Source organism: Taudactylus pleione, unplaced genomic scaffold, assembly GCF_031769625.1.
Source record: "Taudactylus pleione unplaced genomic scaffold, aTauple2 ptg000304l, whole genome shotgun sequence".
Lineage (NCBI taxonomy): Eukaryota > Metazoa > Chordata > Amphibia > Anura > Myobatrachidae > Taudactylus > Taudactylus pleione.
Genome location: NW_028284705.1, coordinates 236,287 through 257,775, shown reverse-complemented (window position 1 = coordinate 257,775; position 21,489 = coordinate 236,287).

Genomic DNA, 21,489 nt, shown 5'->3' with positions numbered 1-21,489 from the left:
CAGTGCCCCCTGTAGTGGTTCTCCCTTTTCAGTACCCCCTGTAGTGGTCCCCCCTGTGCAGTGCCCCCAGTAGTGAGCCCCTTATATAGTGCCCCCAGTAGTAGTCCCTCCTATACAGTGCCCTTTATATAGTTCCCACAGTAGGAGTCCCCCTTGATGCAGCACCCCCTGTAGTAGTCCCCAGTAGTGGTCCCCCACGATGCAGTGCCCACAGTAGTATCCCCCCCAGCAGTGGTCCCTCATGATGCAGTGCCCACAGTAGTATCCCCCCCAGTAGTAGTCCCCAGTAGTGGTTCCCCATGATGCAGTGCCCACAGTAGTATCCCCCCAGTAGTGGTCCCCCCCTGAAGCAGTGCCCCCAGTAGTATCCCCCCCAGTAGTGGTCCCCTCCAGTAGTATCCCCCAGTAGTGGTCCCCCCCGAAGCAGTGCCACAGTAGTAACCCCCCCAGTAGTTGTCCCCAGTAGTGGTCACCCACAATGCAGTGCCCACAGTAGTTTCCCCCCCAGTAGTATCCCCCCCAGTAGTGGTCCCCCCCTGAAGCAGTGCCCCCAGTAGTTTCCCCCCCCAGTAGTGGTCCCCCCAGTAGTATCCCCCAGTAGTGGTATCCCCCCGAAGCAGTGCCCCAGTAGTATCCCCCCAGTAGTGGTCCCCCCCGAAGCAGTGCCCACATTTGTATCCCCCCTCCAGTAGTAGTCCTCCCCCACCTGAAGCAGTGCCCCCAGTAGTATCCCCCCCAGTAGTGCCCCCAGTAGTAGTCCCCTCCTTTGTAATAGAGCGCGCCCCCCAAAAAATACACACTGAAGTGAAACAAGAAAAATACTTACCTGTATCCACGCTCCTGCTCCCGCCGCCATCCACGTGTCCATCCTCCCGGGCTGGGCTGCTCTGTATTATGGGAGAGACGTCATGATGTCATGACGTCTCTCCCATTACCACTGCAGGAGCCGGATGGAAGCCCGGCTCTTGCAGTGGGCGCACAGCAGTCAATGAGAGTCTATCTGACTCTCATTGGCTGCTGATTCACACACACATCGCTGCTGCTCGGCGGTGATGTGTGTGCAACAGCAACAGCCAATGAGGGTCTGTCTGACTCTCATTGGCTGCTGATTAACACACACATCGCCGCCAGTGCTGGCGGCGATGTGTGTGTTATGCACAGCCTGAGCCCACCTGCCACCCTCCTCCTGGCGCTATTGGGCAAGCGCTCAGGGGGAGGGAAGGGGCTCAGCTGTGCAGCACAGGACCGGCGCTGGGAGCCTAGCGCCGGTCCTGTGTAAATGTGTAGCGCTGACCGCACTCACTGATGTCGGCGCTACACTGGCTAACTAGGGCGGGCTGGTACTGTGGCCGGCGGCGCCCCCCCTGCGCCACCGGTCCCACGGCACCCAGGGAACGCACCCTGCTAGCCCTGCCCTAATTACGCCACCGCTCCTGCTCCAACTGCATTTACACAGATAGGTGTGCTTCCCAGTCTCTCCTGTGATTACTGCCAATCACCACCTCTGACAGCACTCTAGGCCTTCTAGATCCCAGAAGGAAGTGTGGGGGGGAGGACTGCTGCCAACAGGCGGTGCTACCGCTGATTACACCCACTACTTAAGCAGTCAAACCCACCTCCAGCCTCAGCCTCCTTAGCCAGAGGGATATCTCCTGAAGCAGAAACCAATAATTTCTGCTTAGCCAGGACCTCCACTGACAGCCCACTCCACACTGAGACAGACTACCCCTTCCGGGCACTTCCACCATTACCACCACTGAACACTGCTGCCGCTGATGCCGCAGGTACTCTCTGGCAGAGTGAGTGCTGCTGTTCAGGATCTCCAGCTTCACAGCTCCTGCTGTATCAGCTTCCCTGTTCCCTCTCCAACTCCAGCCCCCTGTGCCTGACCGCCTGGCTGCTGGTCAGGACATAGGGGGGGGCTGAAGGAAGGAAGGTAATCTCCACACTAAAGGTGCGTACACACTGGGGCGATAAAGTGGACGACTGAACGATAACGTTATCGTTCAGTCGTCCACTTTATCGGCCATTTTGAACCCCAAAAAGATGAACGATGACAACGACGTGCGTTCCCGCGGGTCGTTCATCATCATCGTTCATCAGGCTGACATGCAGGCCAACCTGACGATCTTCGTCAGGTTGCTGCATGTCATGGAATGGGGGAGAGAGCCCGGTGCTGAACGATATCGTTAATGATATCGTTCAGCGGCTGTGCTCAATGTCATGAACGACACTGAGCACAGCCTGCCGGGGACACACTACACGATATCGCTCAGGGAGCATATCGTGTAGTGTGTACCCACCATAACTGTCAGTCTGCTGTCAGCACCTTTATATACCTATCTCTGTGCCTGCCCTTCTTTCCCTGACAGGAACCCAACCACTCCCAGTCATATCACTCCGCCCCTACCACAGAGAAAAAAGTACCACATAAACTGAATACATGCAACATATATGCTTTTTTCTCTCTCATAAATCGTACATACATATCATTTACTAAAACCTATCTCTTAAAGAATGAACAAATTAAGCATGTTTACCTCAGAATATGTATGTCTATTAATGCTGTATTTCATTTAACCCTTAACCAGGGATACACTGGTGAAAACACTGTCAGCTGAAGCGGAACGTGACACGGCAACAGCTCCTTCTTCATTTTCTCCCGCAACTGGGGCTGCCAGGAAACAACTTAGATAACCTAACCAACCCACTGGCGGTGATGCAGGGCAGGTAGGACCAAGTTTGGACATCTGGTCCAGACTGAAGGACCTGCCAACAATTTCTGACATGTCTATTGTCACTGTATATGATACTGTCACCATTGACAGAATGGTGGAGGATTATATCGGTGACAGCATCCAAGTAGGCATGTCAGACAGTCCATACCTGTACTGGCAGGAAAAAGAGGCAATTTGGAGGCCCCTGTACAAACTGGCTCTATTTTACCTGAGTTGCCCCTCCTCCAGTGTGTACTCCGAAAGAGTGTTTAGTGCAGCCGGGAACCTTGTCAGCGAAAGGCGTAGGAGGTTGCTTCCACAAAATGTGGAAAAGATGATGTTCATAAAAATGAATTACCAACTCTTCCAGGGAGACCAGCCTCCAGAACGTACAGAGGGACCTGTGGTGATGGATTCCAGCGGGGACGAGTTAATAGTCTGTGAGGATGAGGATGTACACAACACTGAAGAGGGTGAGGAATCGGTGGATGAGGAGGATGAGGACGACATCTTGCCTCCGTAGAGCCAGTTTGAGCAGGGACAGATTAATTGCCAGCTTGTTTTGTGGGGGCCCAAACGAACCAATAATTTCAGCCACAGTCGTGTGGCAGACCCTGGCGCTGAAATGATTGGTTTGTTAAAGTGTGCATGTCCTGTTTATACAACATAAGGGTGGGTGGGAGGGCCCAAGGACAATTCCATCTTGCACCTCTTTTTTTCTTTGCATTATGTACTGTTTGGGGGATAATTTTACAAACTGCCATCCTGTCTGCCACTGCAGTGTCACTCCTAGATGGGCCACATGTTTGTGCTGCCCACTCGTGTCGCTTAGCATAGTCATCCAGCTACCTCGGTGCAACCTTTTGGCCTAAAAACAATATTGTGAGGTGTTCAGAATAGACTGGAAATGAGTGGAAATTAATGTTATTGAGGTTAATAATAGCGCAGGAACAAAAAAAAATAAAAAATTCTGTGATTTTAGCTGTTTTTACGTTTTTTCCCCAAAAAATACAGATCCAAAACACAAAACACGGAAGGGTGGTTTTGGCAAAACCAATCAAGATCCAAAACACAAGGAAAGATCCAGATCCAAAACCAAAAACACGAAAAGTGGCCGGTGCACACCCCTAAATGTAATACATATCATACTGTGAAATGATGACAATTGTAACACATAACATAGTAGTGTGACATGATGACAATTGTAACACATAACATAGTAGTGTGACATGATGACAATTGTAACACATAACATAGTAGTGTGACATGATGACAGTGTACATACAATATATATATATATAAGATAATAAATGAGGATGGTCAGGCTATCAGAGAAGATCAGCATAATAGAGAGTTTCCATGGAGTCTGTCCTGGGGGAGAGATAGAATCAGCCGCAGCGCTCTCTGATCAGCCGCCTGGGAGAGTGCAATGTGTGCACAGAAATATCCTGACTCGCCGAAATACAGAATTATAAATGGAAATGATGCAGCTCAGAATGTGGTTTAGATGACAGATAAGACGTGTGGGAAATGAATAACAATTAGTTTAATGTGTCCCATGGGGCTATAAGATAATACAGAGCCCACTACAGAAGATACAGAGACATTTACCTGCCCCCGTATTACCAGCAACACGTGGGGCTGATTCTCAGTCGTACGCTATGACGATATTTACGCAAACCGCCGATGTTTTTCTGTCTGCGCATGTGCCTAAGTCGCACTGCGCATGTGTACTGATTTTATATATAAAACAAAACTAAGAGGGGGCCCCCCATAGTGTCATGTATCCAGTAAATGCAGCTGTCTCCAGGTTCAACTCATACGAAATATCAGAATAAAAAGTGCTAAACAATACATCCACCATGGATTCCCTCATTAACCTCGTAGGAATCTCTTTGTTTTCAGAGTTCGCTCCCATAAATGTATACACCGCGGCCGGGTCTATCAGGTAGAGAGAACCATTCAAGGCTGGAGGATAAAGTGGCTGGTATAACAGTGCTACCAGTTAGGAGACCCAGGTGTGGAGCACAGTTCTCCAGCTATACAGAATCACCGAGCCTAACTCGTTTTGTCAGAGGGTTGGTGACGTTTTCTTTTATGAAGTCTGTGTCACGGTCTAGGTTTTATGTAGATCCGGCTCAGGACCCTTAGGGATGATGGATGTGCATAGGAAACGGGTGGCTTGATAATACTTTGGCTCATGGGTATGAATGAACAGGAGCTTAGGTACACTAGTGACAGTGTAGGAACCACAGACTTGCATGGATACTGGATTGGAACCAAGGCCCTCATTCAGACCCACTCGCGAGCGGCTGTCCGCTCGCAAGGGGGTCGATGGTCTGCACTGCGCATGCGCACGACGGAGGGAGCTCCGTCGTGCGCATGCGCGAGACGCGACGAGCGAAGGACTTTCCTTTGCTCGGAGTGTCTCATCAAAGGGGGCGTGCTATCGATGTTGACTGACAGCACGCCCCCTTTGGTGGGCGTGCCGGGGGCGTGCCTGCCAGACGGAGGCGTTCCCAAGGGAACGCCTACCGTCTGAAGCCGGCCCCACTGACATCACTAGTGATGTCAGTGGGAGTGATTTTGGCTCTGATAGAGCCAAAATCACTCCTGGCCTTGCGGTTGAAAAACTCAACCGCAGGCTTTTGCTCGCAGTTTTGATGGTCGCGATGCTCCATATTAATGGAGGTGGGCCCTGATTCAGAGTGAGCGCTCTGGTCAGAGCGTCCGGCTCTGAATCAGGGCCCAAGTGAATAGACCAGGGGCCTGATTCAGACCCGCTCGCAAGATGCGATCGCTCGCTTGCAGAAAGGGGCCGGATATTTAAATTAAGCACTCGCACTGCATTGCCTAAGGACGCCCACTATGTTTTAGCGAGCTTCGGCAAAGTGCGCTCGCAAATGTCTGGAGACACCCCTTGCCAATCGCAACACACGTCATCTCTGGGAAATGTTTGATTAATCGGGACCATCGTCAGGCACTCGCAGCCCTTGGGTTTGCCTTAACCTTCTGCAAGCACTGCGATCAGCACGGGCTGAAATACATGCTGGTGACGTGTACAATGACGCTACCCTCCTAATTATGCACTCCCTTTAAACGCCGTTTTGGCGGCCAGACACGCCTGCGTTCGCAACACCACTCCCCCGTTCACATGCACCTTCCCCTGTTACCACCCACAAACGGCGCTGTCACTCAAAGCAGCGACCTGATAGTGGCTTACGAGCTACCAAAAGCAGATCGCAACTAATGGATTGCGCACGCGCACTGCGAATTATACGCATGCGCAGATGGGGGAAAATCGCTCAAAGCGAGCGATCGCGCCTTAGTGAGCAGGTCTGAATCAGGCCCCAGGTCCACTGGGCAACCCCTCACCTAGTGAACTGTGAAGACCAGGAAGACCAGGAATATACTCCAGGAACAAAGGTGACCCCTGGAACTCAGAACAGTACAGCACTGGTAGATTGGAACTCTTGACTCAGGGCCTGATTCAGAGCCGCTCGTAAGCGGCCGCTCGTTCGCTCCGAGCGATGTTCGCACATCTGCGCATGCGTATGGGTTGTAATGCGCATGCGCCAACCAGTCAGTTTGGTCGGAAATCGTGTGCTCGCAAAATAGCGAATGCCTGCTAATTTGAGTGACAGAATGAGGCGTTTGTGGGTGGTAACAGGGGAAGGTGCTCGAAAACGAGGAGTGGAGATCCGAACGCAGGCGTGCCAAACGGTCAAAACGGGCGTTTTAAGGGTGTGCATAATTAACAAAGCAGCGTCATCGACCAAGTCACTTGGTTGTCTTTTAGCCTGAACTGCTCACATTATTGCGGTAGGAAAATGCTACCACAAGATTAGCGAGCAGTTCATACGCCTTTCGATGTACTCGATTAATCTAATAAATAGCGGAGATGACGTATGATGCGAGCGGCCAAGGGGCGTCTTTACAAAATAGCAAGCGCATGTTTCGGACGCTCGCTCAGACATAGAGGCGTCAACAGACCACAAAGAGCGAGCACTTAATTTAAATAGCCGGCCACTTTTTTGGAACGAGCGAGCGCAAATAGCGTCCGGCTCTGAATCAGGCCCTCGGAGTCTTATGAAGTCAGAGTACAATTTGCAGAAGCTGCAATTCTAGTACTGCTCAGACACAAGACCTGGAACAGGAACCAGTGAGGAACTCAGAAACTGAGAGTCAGGATTAGTAATACAGCTACTGGACACCTCAGAGTACAGACTCTATACTGCACACTGAACCCCAGCCCTGAGAACCAGCACCCTTCTCTGTAGCAGCCCAAGACAATAGCACACTGTGCAGGGAAACCAATACAAGGTCAGTACAACAGTACAACCTGATAACCTGGACACCACTAAGCACAGAGTAACGAGGCATAAGTAACTTGCATGCACTGTATGATGAAATGAAGACTGGCTCTGCACTGAGAAGTAAAGTTAGTATGCAGCGTGCAAGCTGCCATACTGTTAGGTGACAATACAGAGCTGTAGATGAAAGTAAGTAAACTTACTGACTGAGGTGAAGTGGCTGTAGCAGGTCTGTGTACAGCGTGGGAGTTGCAGCGCTGACAGGTAACGGAACACAGCGGCAGATGGAAGGCAGGTCTGTGTACAGAGTGGGAGCTGCGGAACTAGCAGGTAATGGAACACAGCGGCAGATGGAAGGCAGGTCTGTGTACAGCGTGGGAGCTGCGGCACTGGCAGGTAACAGAACACAGCGGCAGATGGAAGGCAGGTCTGTGTACAGCGTGGGAGCTGCGGTGCCGGCAGGTAACGGAACACAGCGGCAGATGGAAGGTAGGTCTGTGTACAGCGTGGGAGCTGCGGCACTAGCAGGTAATGGAACACAGCGGCAGATGGAAGGCAGGTCTGTGTACAGCGTGGGAGCTGTGGCACTGACAGGTAACGTAGCAAAGCAGCAGATGGAAGGCAGGTCTGTGTACAGCGTGGGAGCTGCGGCACTGGCAGGTAACAGAACACAGCGGCAGATGGAAGGTAGGTCTGTGTACAGCGTGGGAGCTGCGGCACTGGCAGGTAACAGAACACAGCGGCAGATGGAAGGTAGGTCTGTGTACAGCGTGGGAGCTGCGGCACTGGCAGGTAACAGAACACAGCGGCAGATGGAAGGTAGGTCTGTGTACAGCATGGGAGCTGCGGCACTGGCAGGTAACAGAACACAGCGGCAGATGGAAGGTAGGTCTGTGTACAGCGTGGGAGTTGCAGCGCTGACAGGTAACGGAACACAGCGGCAGATGGAAGGCAGGTCTGTGTACAGCGTGGGAGTTGCAGCGCTGACAGGTAACGGAACACAGCGGCAGATGGAAGGCAGGTCTGTGTACAGCGTGGGAGTTGCAGCGCTGACAGGTAACGGAACACAGCGGCAGATGGAAGGCAGGTCTGTGTACAGCGTGGGAGCTGCGGAACTAGCAGGTAATGGAACACAGCGGCAGATGGAAGGCAGGTCTGTGTACAGCGTGGGAGCTGTGGCACTGGCAGGTAACAGAACACAGCGGCAGATGGAAGGCAGGTCTGTGTACAGCGTGGGAGCTGCGGTGCCGGCAGGTAACGGAACACAGCGGCAGATGGAAGGCAGGTCTGTGTACAGCGTGGGAGCTGCGGCACTGGCAGGTAATGGTACACAGCGGCAGATGGAAGGTAGGTCTGTGTACAGCGTGGGAGCTGCGGCACTAGCAGGTAATGGAACACAGCGGCAGATGGAAGGCAGGTCTGTGTACAGCGTGGGAGCTGTGGCACTGACAGGTAACGTAGCAAAGCAGCAGATGGAAGGCAGGTCTGTGTACAGCGTGGGAGCTGCGGCACTGGCAGGTAACAGAACACAGCGGCAGATGGAAGGTAGGTCTGTGTACAGCGTGGGAGCTGCGGCACTGGCAGGTAACAGAACACAGCGGCAGATGGAAGGTAGGTCTGTGTACAGCGTGGGAGCTGCGGCACTGGCAGGTAACAGAACACAGCGGCAGATGGAAGGTAGGTCTGTGTACAGCATGGGAGCTGCGGCACTGGCAGGTAACAGAACACAGCGGCAGATGGAAGGTAGGTCTGTGTACAGCGTGGGAGTTGCAGCGCTGACAGGTAACGGAACACAGCGGCAGATGGAAGGCAGGTCTGTGTACAGCGTGGGAGTTGCAGCGCTGACAGGTAACGGAACACAGCGGCAGATGGAAGGCAGGTCTGTGTACAGCGTGGGAGTTGCAGCGCTGACAGGTAACGGAACACAGCGGCAGATGGAAGGCAGGTCTGTGTACAGCGTGGGAGCTGCGGAACTAGCAGGTAATGGAACACAGCGGCAGATGGAAGGCAGGTCTGTGTACAGCGTGGGAGCTGTGGCACTGGCAGGTAACAGAACACAGCGGCAGATGGAAGGCAGGTCTGTGTACAGCGTGGGAGCTGCGGTGCCGGCAGGTAACGGAACACAGCGGCAGATGGAAGGCAGGTCTGTGTACAGCGTGGGAGCTGCGGCACTGGCAGGTAATGGTACACAGCGGCAGATGGAAGGTAGGTCTGTGTACAGCGTGGGAGCTGCGGCACTAGCAGGTAATGGAACACAGCGGCAGATGGAAGGCAGGTCTGTGTACAGCGTGGGAGCTGTGGCACTGACAGGTAACGTAGCAAAGCAGCAGATGGAAGGCAGGTCTGTGTACAGCGTGGGAGCTGCGGCACTGGCAGGTAACAGAACACAGCGGCAGATGGAAGGTAGGTCTGTGTACAGCGTGGGAGCTGCGGCACTGGCAGGTAACAGAACACAGCGGCAGATGGAAGGTAGGTCTGTGTACAGCGTGGGAGCTGCGGCACTGGCAGGTAACAGAACACAGCGGCAGATGGAAGGTAGGTCTGTGTACAGCATGGGAGCTGCGGCACTGGCAGGTAACAGAACACAGCGGCAGATGGAAGGTAGGTCTGTGTACAGCGTGGGAGCTGCGGCACTAGCAGGTAACGTAGCAAAGCAGCAGATGGAAGGTAGGTCTGTGTACAGCGTAGGAGCTGCGGCACTGGCAGGTAACAGAACACAGCGGCAGATGGAAGGTAGGTCTGTGTACAGCATGGGAGCTGCGGCACTAGCAGGTAACGGAACACAGCGGCAGATGGAAGGCAGGTCTGTGTACAGCGTGGGAGCTGTGGCACTGACAGGTAACAGAACACAGAGGCAGATGGAAGGCAGGTCTGTGTACAGCGTGGGAGCTGCGGCACTAGCAGGTAATGGAACACAGCGGCAGATGGAAGGCAGGTCTGTGTACAGCGTGGGAGCTGCGGCACTGGCAGGTAACGGAACACAGCGGCACATGGAAGGCAGGTCTGTGTACAGCGTGGGAGCTGCAGCACTGACATGTAACAGAACACAGCAGCAGATGGAAGGAAGGTCTGTGTACAGCGTGGGAGCTGCGGCACTGACAGGTAACAGAACAGAGGCAGATGGAAGGCAGGTCTGTGTACAGCGTGGGAGCTGCGGCACTGGCAGCTAATGGAACACAGAGGCAGATGGAAGGCAGGTCTGTGTACAGCGTGGGAGCTACGGCACTGGCAGGTAACAGAACACAGAGGCAGATGGAAGGCAGGTCTGTGTACAGTGTGGGAGCTACGGCACTGGCAGGTAACAGAATACAGAGGCAGATGGAAGGCAGGTCTGTGTACAGCGTGGAAGCTGCGGCACTAGCAGGTAACGGAACACAGCGGCAGATGGAAGGCAGGTCTGTGTACAGCGTGGGAGCTGCGGCACTAGCAGGTAACGGAACACAGCGGCACATGGAAGGCAGGTCTGTGTACAGCGTGGGAGCTGCGGCACTGACAGGTAATGGAACACAGTGGCAGATGGAAGGCAGGTCTGTGTACAGCATGGGAGCTGCGGCAATGGCAGGTAACAGAACACAGAGGCAGATGGAAGGCAGGTCTGCGTACAGCGTGGGAGCTGCGGCACTGACAGGTAACGGAACACAGAGGCAGATGGAAGGCAGGTCTGTGTACAGCGTGGGAGTTGCGGCACTGACAGGTAACGGAACACAGAGGCAGATGGAAGGCAGGTCTGTGTACAGCGTGGGAGCTGCGGCACTGACAGGTAACAGAACACAGCGGCAGATGGAAGGCAAGTCTGTGTACAGCGTGGGAGTTGTGGCGCTGACAGGTAACGGAACACAGCGGCAGATGGAAGGCAGGTCTGTGTACAGCGTGGGAGCTGCAGCACTGACAGGTAACAGAACACAGCGGCAGATGGAAGTCAGGTCTGTGTACAGCGTGGGAGCTGCGGCACTAGCAGGTAATGGAACACAGCGGCAGGTCTGTGTACAGAGTGGGAGCTGCGGCACTGGCAGGTAACAGAACACAGAGGCAGATGGAAGGCAGGTCTGTGTACAGTGTGGGAGCTGCAGCACTGGCAGGTAACAGAACACAGCGGCAGATGGAAGGTAGGTCTGTGTACAGCGTGGGAGCTGCGGCACTAGCAGGTAATGGAACACAGCGGCAGAAGGAAGGCAGGTCTGTGAACAGCGTGGGAGCTGCGGCACTAGCAGGTAATGGAACACAGCGGCAGATGGAAGGCAGGTCTGTGTACAGCGTGGGAGCTGTGGCACTGGCAGGTAAAAGAACACAGCGGCAGATGGAAGGTAGGTCTGTGTACAGCGTGGGAGCTGCAGCACTGGCAGGTAACAGAACACAGCGGCAGATGGAAGGTAGGTCTGTGTACAGCATGGGAGCTGCGGCACTAGCAGGTAACGGAACACAGCGGCAGATGGAAGGCAGGTCTGTGTACAGCGTGGGAGCTGCGGCACTGGCAGGTAATGGTACACAGCGGCAGATGGAAGGTAGGTCTGTGTACAGCGTGGGAGCTGCGGCACTAGCAGGTAATGGAACACAGCGGCAGATGGAAGGCAGGTCTGTGTACAGCGTGGGAGCTGTGGCACTGACAGGTAAGGTAGCAAAGCAGCAGATGGAAGGCAGGTCTGTGTACAGCTTGGGAGCTGCGGCACTGGCAGGTAACAGAACACAGCGGCAGATGGAAGGTAGGTCTGTGTACAGCGTGGGAGCTGCGGCACTGGCAGGTAACAGAACACAGCGGCAGATGGAAGGTAGGTCTGTGTACAGCGTGGGAGCTGCGGCACTGGCAGGTAACAGAACACAGCGGCAGATGGAAGGTAGGTCTGTGTACAGCGTGGGAGCTGCGGCACTGGCAGGTAACAGAACACAGCGGCAGATGGAAGGCAGGTCTGTGTACAGCGTGGGAGCTGCGGTGCCGGCAGGTAACGAAACACAGCGGCAGATGGAAGGCAGGTCTGTGTACAGCGTGGGAGCTGCGGCACTGGCAGGTAATGGTACACAGCGGCAAATGGAAGGTAGGTCTGTGTACAGCGTGGGAGCTGCGGCACTAGCAGGTAATGGAACACAGCGGCAGATGGAAGGCAGGTCTGTGTACAGCGTGGGAGCTGTGGCACTGACAGGTAACGTAGCAAAGCAGCAGATGGAAGGCAGGTCTGTGTACAGCGTGGGAGCTGCGGCACTGGCAGGTAACAGAACACAGCGGCAGATGGAAGGTAGGTCTGTGTACAGCGTGGGAGCTGCGGCACTGGCAGGTAACAGAACACAGCGGCAGATGGAAGGTAGGTCTGTGTACAGCGTGGGAGCTGCGGCACTGGCAGGTAACAGAACACTGCGGCAGATGGAAGGTAGGTCTGTGTACAGCGTGGGAGCTGCGGCACTGGCAGGTAACAGAACACAGCGGCAGATGGAAGGTAGGTCTGTGTACAGCATGGGAGCTGCGGCACTAGCAGGTAACGTAGCAAAGCAGCAGATGGAAGGCAGGTCTGTGTACAGCGTGGGAGCTGCTGCACTGGCAGGTAACAGAACACAGCGGCAGATGGAAGGTAGGTCTGTGTACAGCGTGGGAGCTGCTGCACTGGCAGGTAACAGAACACAGCGGCAGATGGAAGGTAGGTCTGTGTACAGCGTGGGAGCTGCGGCACTAGCAGGTAACGGAACACAGCGGCAGATGGAAGGCAGGTCTGTGTACAGCGTGGGAACTGTGGCACTGACAGGTAACAGAACACAGAGGCAGATGGAAGGCAGGTCTGTGTACAGCGTGGGAGCTGCGGCACTAGCAGGTAATGGAACACAGCGGCAGATGGAAGGCAGGTCTGTGTACAGCGTGGGAGCTGCGGCACTGACATGTAACAGAACACAGCGGCAGATGGAAGGAAGGTCTGTGTACAGCGTGGGAGCTGCGGCACTAGCAGGTAACGTAGCAAAGCAGCAGATGGAAGGCAGGTCTGTGTACAGCGTGGGAGCTGCGGCACTGGCAGGTAACAGAACACAGCGGCAGATGGAAGGTAGGTCTGTGTACAGCATGGGAGCTGCGGCACTAGCAGGTAACGTAGCAAAGCAGCAGATGGAAGGCAGGTCTGTGTACAGCGTGGGAGCTGCGGCACTGACAGGTAACAGAACACAGCGGCAGATGGAAGGTAGGTCTGTGTACAGCGTGGGAGCTGCGGCACTGGCAGGTAACAGAACACAGCGGCAGATGGAAGGTAGGTCTGTGTACAGCGTGGGAGCTGCGGCACTAGCAGGTAATGGAACACAGCGGCAGATGGAAGGCAGGTCTGTGTACAGCGTGGGAGCTGTGGCACTGACAGGTAACAGAACATAGAGGCAGATGGAAGGCAGGTCTGTGTACAGCGTGGGAGCTGCGGCACTAGCAAGGAATGGAACACAGCGGCAGATGGAAGGCAGGTCTGTGTACAGCGTGGGAGCTGCGGCACTGGCAGGTAACGGAACACAGCGGCACATGGAAGGCAGGTCTGTGTACAGTGTGGGAGCTGCGGCACTGGCATGTAACAGAACACAGCGGCAGATGGAAGGCAGGTCTGTGTACAGCGTGGGAGCTGCGGCACTGACAGGTAACAGAACAGAGGCAGATGGAAGGCAGGTCTGTGTACAGCTTGGGAGCTGCGGCACTGGCAGGTAACAGAACACAGCGGCAGATGGAAGGTAGGTCTGTGTACAGCGTGGGAGCTGCGGCACTGGCAGGTAACAGAACAAAGCGGCAGATGGAAGGTAGGTCTGTGTACAGCGTGGGAGCTGCGGCACTAGCAGGTAACGTAGCAAAGCAGCAGATGGAAGGCAGGTCTGTGTACAGCGTGGGAGCTGCGGCACTGGCAGGTAACAGAACACAGCGGCAGATGGAAGGTAGGTCTGTGTACAGCGTGGGAGCTGCGACACTGGCAGGTAACAGAACACAGCGGCAGATGGAAGGTAGGTCTGTGTACAGCGTGGGAGCTGCGGCACTAGCAGGTAACGGAACACAGCGGCAGATGGAAGGCAGTTCTGTGTACAGCGTGGGAGCTGTGGCACTGACAGGTAACAGAACACAGAGGCAGATGGAAGGCAGGTCTGTGTACAGTGTGGGAGCTACGGCACTGGCAGGTAACAGAATACAGAGGCAGATGGAAGGCAGGTCTGTGTACAGCGTGGAAGCTGCGGCACTAGCAGGTAACGGAACACAGCGGCAGATGGAAGGCAGGTCTGTGTACAGCGTGGGAACTGCGGCACTAGCAGGTAACGGAACACAGCGGCACATGGAAGGCAGGTCTGTGTACAGCGTGGGAGCTGCGGCACTGACAGGTAATGGAACACAGTGGCAGATGGAAGGCAGGTCTGTGTACAGCATGGGAGCTGCGGCAATGGCAGGTAACAGAACACAGAGGCAGATGGGAGGCAGGTCTGTGTACAGCGTGGGAGTTGCGGCACTGATAGGTAACAGAACACAGATGTAGATGGAAGGCAGGTCTGTGTACAGCGTGGGAGCTGCGGCACTGACAGGTAACAGAACACAGCGGCAGATGGAAGGCAAGTCTGTGTACAGCGTGGGAGTTGTGGCGCTGACAGGTAACGGAACACAGCGGCAGATGGAAGGCAGGTCTGTGTACAGCGTGGGAGCTGCAGCACTGACAGGTAACGGAACACAGCGGCAGATGGAAGTCAGGTCTGTGTACAGCGTGGGAGCTGCGGCACTAGCAGGTAATGGAACACAGCGGCAGGTCTGTGTACAGAGTGGGAGCTGCGGCACTGGCAGGTAATAGAACACAGAGGCAGATGGAAGGCAGGTCTGTGTACAGTGCGGGAGCTTCGGCACTGGCAGGTAACAGAACACAGCGGCAGATGGAAGGCAGGTCTGTGTACAGCGTGGGAGCTGCGGCTCTGACAGGTGACGGAACACAGCGGCAGATGGAATGCAGGTCTGTGTACAGCGTGGGAGCTGCAGCACTAGCAGGTAATGGAACACAGCGGCAGATGGAAGGCAGGTCTGTGTACAGCATGGGAGCTGCGGCACTGGCAGGTAACAGAACACAGCGGCAGATGGAAGGTAGGTCTGTGTACAGCGTGGGAGCTGCAGCACTGGCAGGTAACAGAACACAGCGGCAGATGGAAGGTAGGTCTGTGTACAGCATGGGAGCTGCGGCACTAGCAGGTAACGGAACACAGCGGCAGATGGAAGGCAGGTCTGTGTACAGTGTGGGAGCTGCGGCACTGGCAGGTAATGGTACACAGCGGCAGATGGAAGGTAGGTCTGTGTACAGCGTGGGAGCTGCGGCACTAGCAGGTAATGGAACACAGCGGCAGATGGAAGGCAGGTCTGTGTATAGCGTGGGAGCTGTGGCACTGACAGGTAAGGTAGCAAAGCAGCAGATGGAAGGCAGGTCTGTGTACAGCTTGGGAGCTGCGGCACTGGCAGGTAACAGAACACAGCGGCAGATGGAAGGTAGGTCTGTGTACAGCGTGGGAGCTGCGGCACTTGCAGGTAACAGAACACAGCGGCAGATGGAAGGTAGGTCTTTGTACAGCATGGGAGCTGCGGCACTGGCAGGTAACAGAACACAGCGGCAGATGGAAGGTAGGTCTGTGTACAGCGTGGGAGCTGCTGCACTGGCAGGTAACAGAACACAGCGGCAGATGGAAGGCAGGTCTGTGTACAGCGTGGGAGCTGCGGTGCCGGCAGGTAACGAAACACAGCGGCAGATGGAAGGCAGGTCTGTGTACAGCGTGGGAGCTGCGGCACTGGCAGGTAATGGTACACAGCGGCAGATGGAAGGTAGGTCTGTGTACAGCGTGGGAGCTGCGGCACTAGCAGGTAATGAAACACAGCGGCAGATGGAAGGCAGGTCTGTGTACAGCGTGGGAGCTGTAGCACTGACAGGTAACGTAGCAAAGCAGCAGATGGAAGGCAGGTCTGTGAACAGCGTGGGAGCTGCGGCACTGGCAGGTAACAGAACACAGCGGCAGATGGAAGGTAGGTCTGTGTACAGCGTGGGAGCTGCGGCACTGACAGGTAACAGAACAGAGGCAGATGGAAGGCAGGTCTGTGTACAGCGTGGGAGCTGCGGCACTGGCAGCTAATGGAACACAGAGGCAGATGGAAGGCAGGTCTGTGTACAGCGTGGGAGCTACGGCACTGGCAGGTAACAGAACACAGAGGCAGATGGAAGGCAGGTCTGTGTACAGTGTGGGAGCTACGGCACTGGCAGGTAACAGAATACAGAGGCAGATGGAAGGCAGGTCTGTGTACAGCGTGGAAGCTGCGGCACTAGCAGGTAACGGAACACAGCGGCAGATGGAAGGCAGGTCTGTGTACAGCGTGGGAGCTGCGGCACTAGCAGGTAACGGAACACAGCGGCACATGGAAGGCAGGTCTGTGTACAGCGTGGGAGCTGCGGCACTGACAGGTAATGGAACACAGTGGCAGATGGAAGGCAGGTCTGTGTACAGCATGGGAGCTGCGGCAATGGCAGGTAACAGAACACAGAGGCAGATGGAAGGCAGGTCTGCGTACAGCGTGGGAGCTGCGGCACTGACAGGTAACGGAACACAGAGGCAGATGGAAGGCAGGTCTGTGTACAGCGTGGGAGTTGCGGCACTGACAGGTAACGGAACACAGAGGCAGATGGAAGGCAGGTCTGTGTACAGCGTGGGAGCTGCGGCACTGACAGGTAACAGAACACAGCGGCAGATGGAAGGCAAGTCTGTGTACAGCGTGGGAGTTGTGGCGCTGACAGGTAACGGAACACAGCGGCAGATGGAAGGCAGGTCTGTGTACAGCGTGGGAGCTGCAGCACTGACAGGTAACAGAACACAGCGGCAGATGGAAGTCAGGTCTGTGTACAGCGTGGGAGCTGCGGCACTAGCAGGTAATGGAACACAGCGGCAGGTCTGTGTACAGAGTGGGAGCTGCGGCACTGGCAGGTAACAGAACACAGAGGCAGATGGAAGGCAGGTCTGTGTACAGTGTGGGAGCTGCAGCACTGGCAGGTAACAGAACACAGCGGCAGATGGAAGGTAGGTCTGTGTACAGCGTGGGAGCTGCGGCACTAGCAGGTAATGGAACACAGCGGCAGAAGGAAGGCAGGTCTGTGAACAGCGTGGGAGCTGCGGCACTAGCAGGTAATGGAACACAGCGGCAGATGGAAGGCAGGTCTGTGTACAGCGTGGGAGCTGTGGCACTGGCAGGTAAAAGAACACAGCGGCAGATGGAAGGTAGGTCTGTGTACAGCGTGGGAGCTGCAGCACTGGCAGGTAACAGAACACAGCGGCAGATGGAAGGTAGGTCTGTGTACAGCATGGGAGCTGCGGCACTAGCAGGTAACGGAACACAGCGGCAGATGGAAGGCAGGTCTGTGTACAGCGTGGGAGCTGCGGCACTGGCAGGTAATGGTACACAGCGGCAGATGGAAGGTAGGTCTGTGTACAGCGTGGGAGCTGCGGCACTAGCAGGTAATGGAACACAGCGGCAGATGGAAGGCAGGTCTGTGTACAGCGTGGGAGCTGTGGCACTGACAGGTAAGGTAGCAAAGCAGCAGATGGAAGGCAGGTCTGTGTACAGCTTGGGAGCTGCGGCACTGGCAGGTAACAGAACACAGCGGCAGATGGAAGGTAGGTCTGTGTACAGCGTGGGAGCTGCGGCACTGGCAGGTAACAGAACACAGCGGCAGATGGAAGGTAGGTCTGTGTACAGCGTGGGAGCTGCGGCACTGGCAGGTAACAGAACACAGCGGCAGATGGAAGGTAGGTCTGTGTACAGCGTGGGAGCTGCGGCACTGGCAGGTAACAGAACACAGCGGCAGATGGAAGGCAGGTCTGTGTACAGCGTGGGAGCTGCGGTGCCGGCAGGTAACGAAACACAGCGGCAGATGGAAGGCAGGTCTGTGTACAGCGTGGGAGCTGCGGCACTGGCAGGTAATGGTACACAGCGGCAAATGGAAGGTAGGTCTGTGTACAGCGTGGGAGCTGCGGCACTAGCAGGTAATGGAACACAGCGGCAGATGGAAGGCAGGTCTGTGTACAGCGTGGGAGCTGTGGCACTGACAGGTAACGTAGCAAAGCAGCAGATGGAAGGCAGGTCTGTGTACAGCGTGGGAGCTGCGGCACTGGCAGGTAACAGAACACAGCGGCAGATGGAAGGTAGGTCTGTGTACAGCGTGGGAGCTGCGGCACTGGCAGGTAACAGAACACAGCGGCAGATGGAAGGTAGGTCTGTGTACAGCGTGGGAGCTGCGGCACTGGCAGGTAACAGAACACTGCGGCAGATGGAAGGTAGGTCTGTGTACAGCGTGGGAGCTGCGGCACTGGCAGGTAACAGAACACAGCGGCAGATGGAAGGTAGGTCTGTGTACAGCATGGGAGCTGCGGCACTAGCAGGTAACGTAGCAAAGCAGCAGATGGAAGGCAGGTCTGTGTACAGCGTGGGAGCTGCTGCACTGGCAGGTAACAGAACACAGCGGCAGATGGAAGGTAGGTCTGTGTACAGCGTGGGAGCTGCTGCACTGGCAGGTAACAGAACACAGCGGCAGATGGAAGGTAGGTCTGTGTACAGCGTGGGAGCTGCGGCACTAGCAGGTAACGGAACACAGCGGCAGATGGAAGGCAGGTCTGTGTACAGCGTGGGAACTGTGGCACTGACAGGTAACAGAACACAGAGGCAGATGGAAGGCAGGTCTGTGTACAGCGTGGGAGCTGCGGCACTAGCAGGTAATGGAACACAGCGGCAGATGGAAGGCAGGTCTGTGTACAGCGTGGGAGCTGCGGCACTGACATGTAACAGAACACAGCGGCAGATGGAAGGAAGGTCTGTGTACAGCGTGGGAGCTGCGGCACTAGCAGGTAACGTAGCAAAGCAGCAGATGGAAGGCAGGTCTGTGTACAGCGTGGGAGCTGCGGCACTGGCAGGTAACAGAACACAGCGGCAGATGGAAGGTAGGTCTGTGTACAGCATGGGAGCTGCGGCACTAGCAGGTAACGTAGCAAAGCAGCAGATGGAAGGCAGGTCTGTGTACAGCGTGGGAGCTGCGGCACTGACAGGTAACAGAACACAGCGGCAGATGGAAGGTAGGTCTGTGTACAGCGTGGGAGCTGCGGCACTGGCAGGTAACAGAACACAGCGGCAGATGGAAGGTAGGTCTGTGTACAGCGTGGGAGCTGCGGCACTAGCAGGTAATGGAACACAGCGGCAGATGGAAGGCAGGTCTGTGTACAGCGTGGGAGCTGTGGCACTGACAGGTAACAGAACATAGAGGCAGATGGAAGGCAGGTCTGTGTACAGCGTGGGAGCTGCGGCACTAGCAAGGAATGGAACACAGCGGCAGATGGAAGGCAGGTCTGTGTACAGCGTGGGAGCTGCGGCACTGGCAGGTAACGGAACACAGCGGCACATGGAAGGCAGGTCTGTGTACAGTGTGGGAGCTGCGGCACTGGCATGTAACAGAACACAGCGGCAGATGGAAGGCAGGTCTGTGTACAGCGTGGGAGCTGCGGCACTGACAGGTAACAGAACAGAGGCAGATGGAAGGCAGGTCTGTGTACAGCTTGGGAGCTGCGGCACTGGCAGGTAACAGAACACAGCGGCAGATGGAAGGTAGGTCTGTGTACAGCGTGGGAGCTGCGGCACTGGCAGGTAACAGAACAAAGCGGCAGATGGAAGGTAGGTCTGTGTACAGCGTGGGAGCTGCGGCACTAGCAGGTAACGTAGCAAAGCAGCAGATGGAAGGCAGGTCTGTGTACAGCGTGGGAGCTGCGGCACTGGCAGGTAACAGAACACAGCGGCAGATGGAAGGTAGGTCTGTGTACAGCGTGGGAGCTGCGACACTGGCAGGTAACAGAACACAGCGGCAGATGGAAGGTAGGTCTGTGTACAGCGTGGGAGCTGCGGCACTAGCAGGTAACGGAACACAGCGGCAGATGGAAGGCAGTTCTGTGTACAGCGTGGGAGCTGTGGCACTGACAGGTAACAGAACACAGAGGCAGATGGAAGGCAGGTCTGTGTACAGTGTGGGAGCTACGGCACTGGCAGGTAACAGAATACAGAGGCAGATGGAAGGCAGGTCTGTGTACAGCGTGGAAGCTGCGGCACTAGCAGGTAACGGAACACAGCGGCAGATGGAAGGCAGGTCTGTGTACAGCGTGGGAACTGCGGCACTAGCAGGTAACGGAACACAGCGGCACATGGAAGGCAGGTCTGTGTACAGCGTGGGAGCTGCGGCACTGACAGGTAATGGAACACAGTGGCAGATGGAAGGCAGGTCTGTGTACAGCATGGGAGCTGCGGCAATGGCAGGTAACAGAACACAGAGGCAGATGGGAGGCAGGTCTGTGTACAGCGTGGGAGTTGCGGCACTGATAGGTAACAGAACACAGATGTAGATGGAAGGCAGGTCTGTGTACAGCGTGGGAGCTGCGGCACTGACAGGTAACAGAACACAGCGGCAGATGGAAGGCAAGTCTGTGTACAGCGTGGGAGTTGTGGCGCTGACAGGTAACGGAACACAGCGGCAGATGGAAGGCAGGTCTGTGTACAGCGTGGGAGCTGCAGCACTGACAGGTAACGGAACACAGCGGCAGATGGAAGTCAGGTCTGTGTACAGCGTGGGAGCTGCGGCACTAGCAGGTAATGGAACACAGCGGCAGGTCTGTGTACAGAGTGGGAGCTGCGGCACTGGCAGGTAATAGAACACAGAGGCAGATGGAAGGCAGGTCTGTGTACAGTGCGGGAGCTTCGGCACTGGCAGGTAACAGAACACAGCGGCAGATGGAAGGCAGGTCTGTGTACAGCGTGGGAGCTGCGGCTCTGACAGGTGACGGAACACAGCGGCAGATGGAATGCAGGTCTGTGTACAGCGTGGGAGCTGCAGCACTAGCAGGTAATGGAACACAGCGGCAGATGGAAGGCAGGTCTGTGTACAGCATGGGAGCTGCGGCACTGGCAGGTAACAGAACACAGCGGCAGATGGAAGGTAGGTCTGTGTACAGCGTGGGAGCTGCAGCACTGGCAGGTAACAGAACACAGCGGCAGATGGAAGGTAGGTCTGTGTACAGCATGGGAGCTGCGGCACTAGCAGGTAACGGAACACAGCGGCAGATGGAAGGCAGGTCTGTGTACAGTGTGGGAGCTGCGGCACTGGCAGGTAATGGTACACAGCGGCAGATGGAAGGTAGGTCTGTGTACAGCGTGGGAGCTGCGGCACTAGCAGGTAATGGAACACAGCGGCAGATGGAAGGCAGGTCTGTGTACAGCGTGGGAGCTGTGGCACTGACAGGTAAGGTAGCAAAGCAGCAGATGGAAGGCAGGTCTGTGTACAGCTTGGGAGCTGCGGCACTGGCAGGTAACAGAACACAGCGGCAGATGGAAGGTAGGTCTGTGTACAGCGTGGGAGCTGCGGCACTTGCAGGTAACAGAACACAGCGGCAGATGGAAGGTAGGTCTTTGTACAGCATGGGAGCTGCGG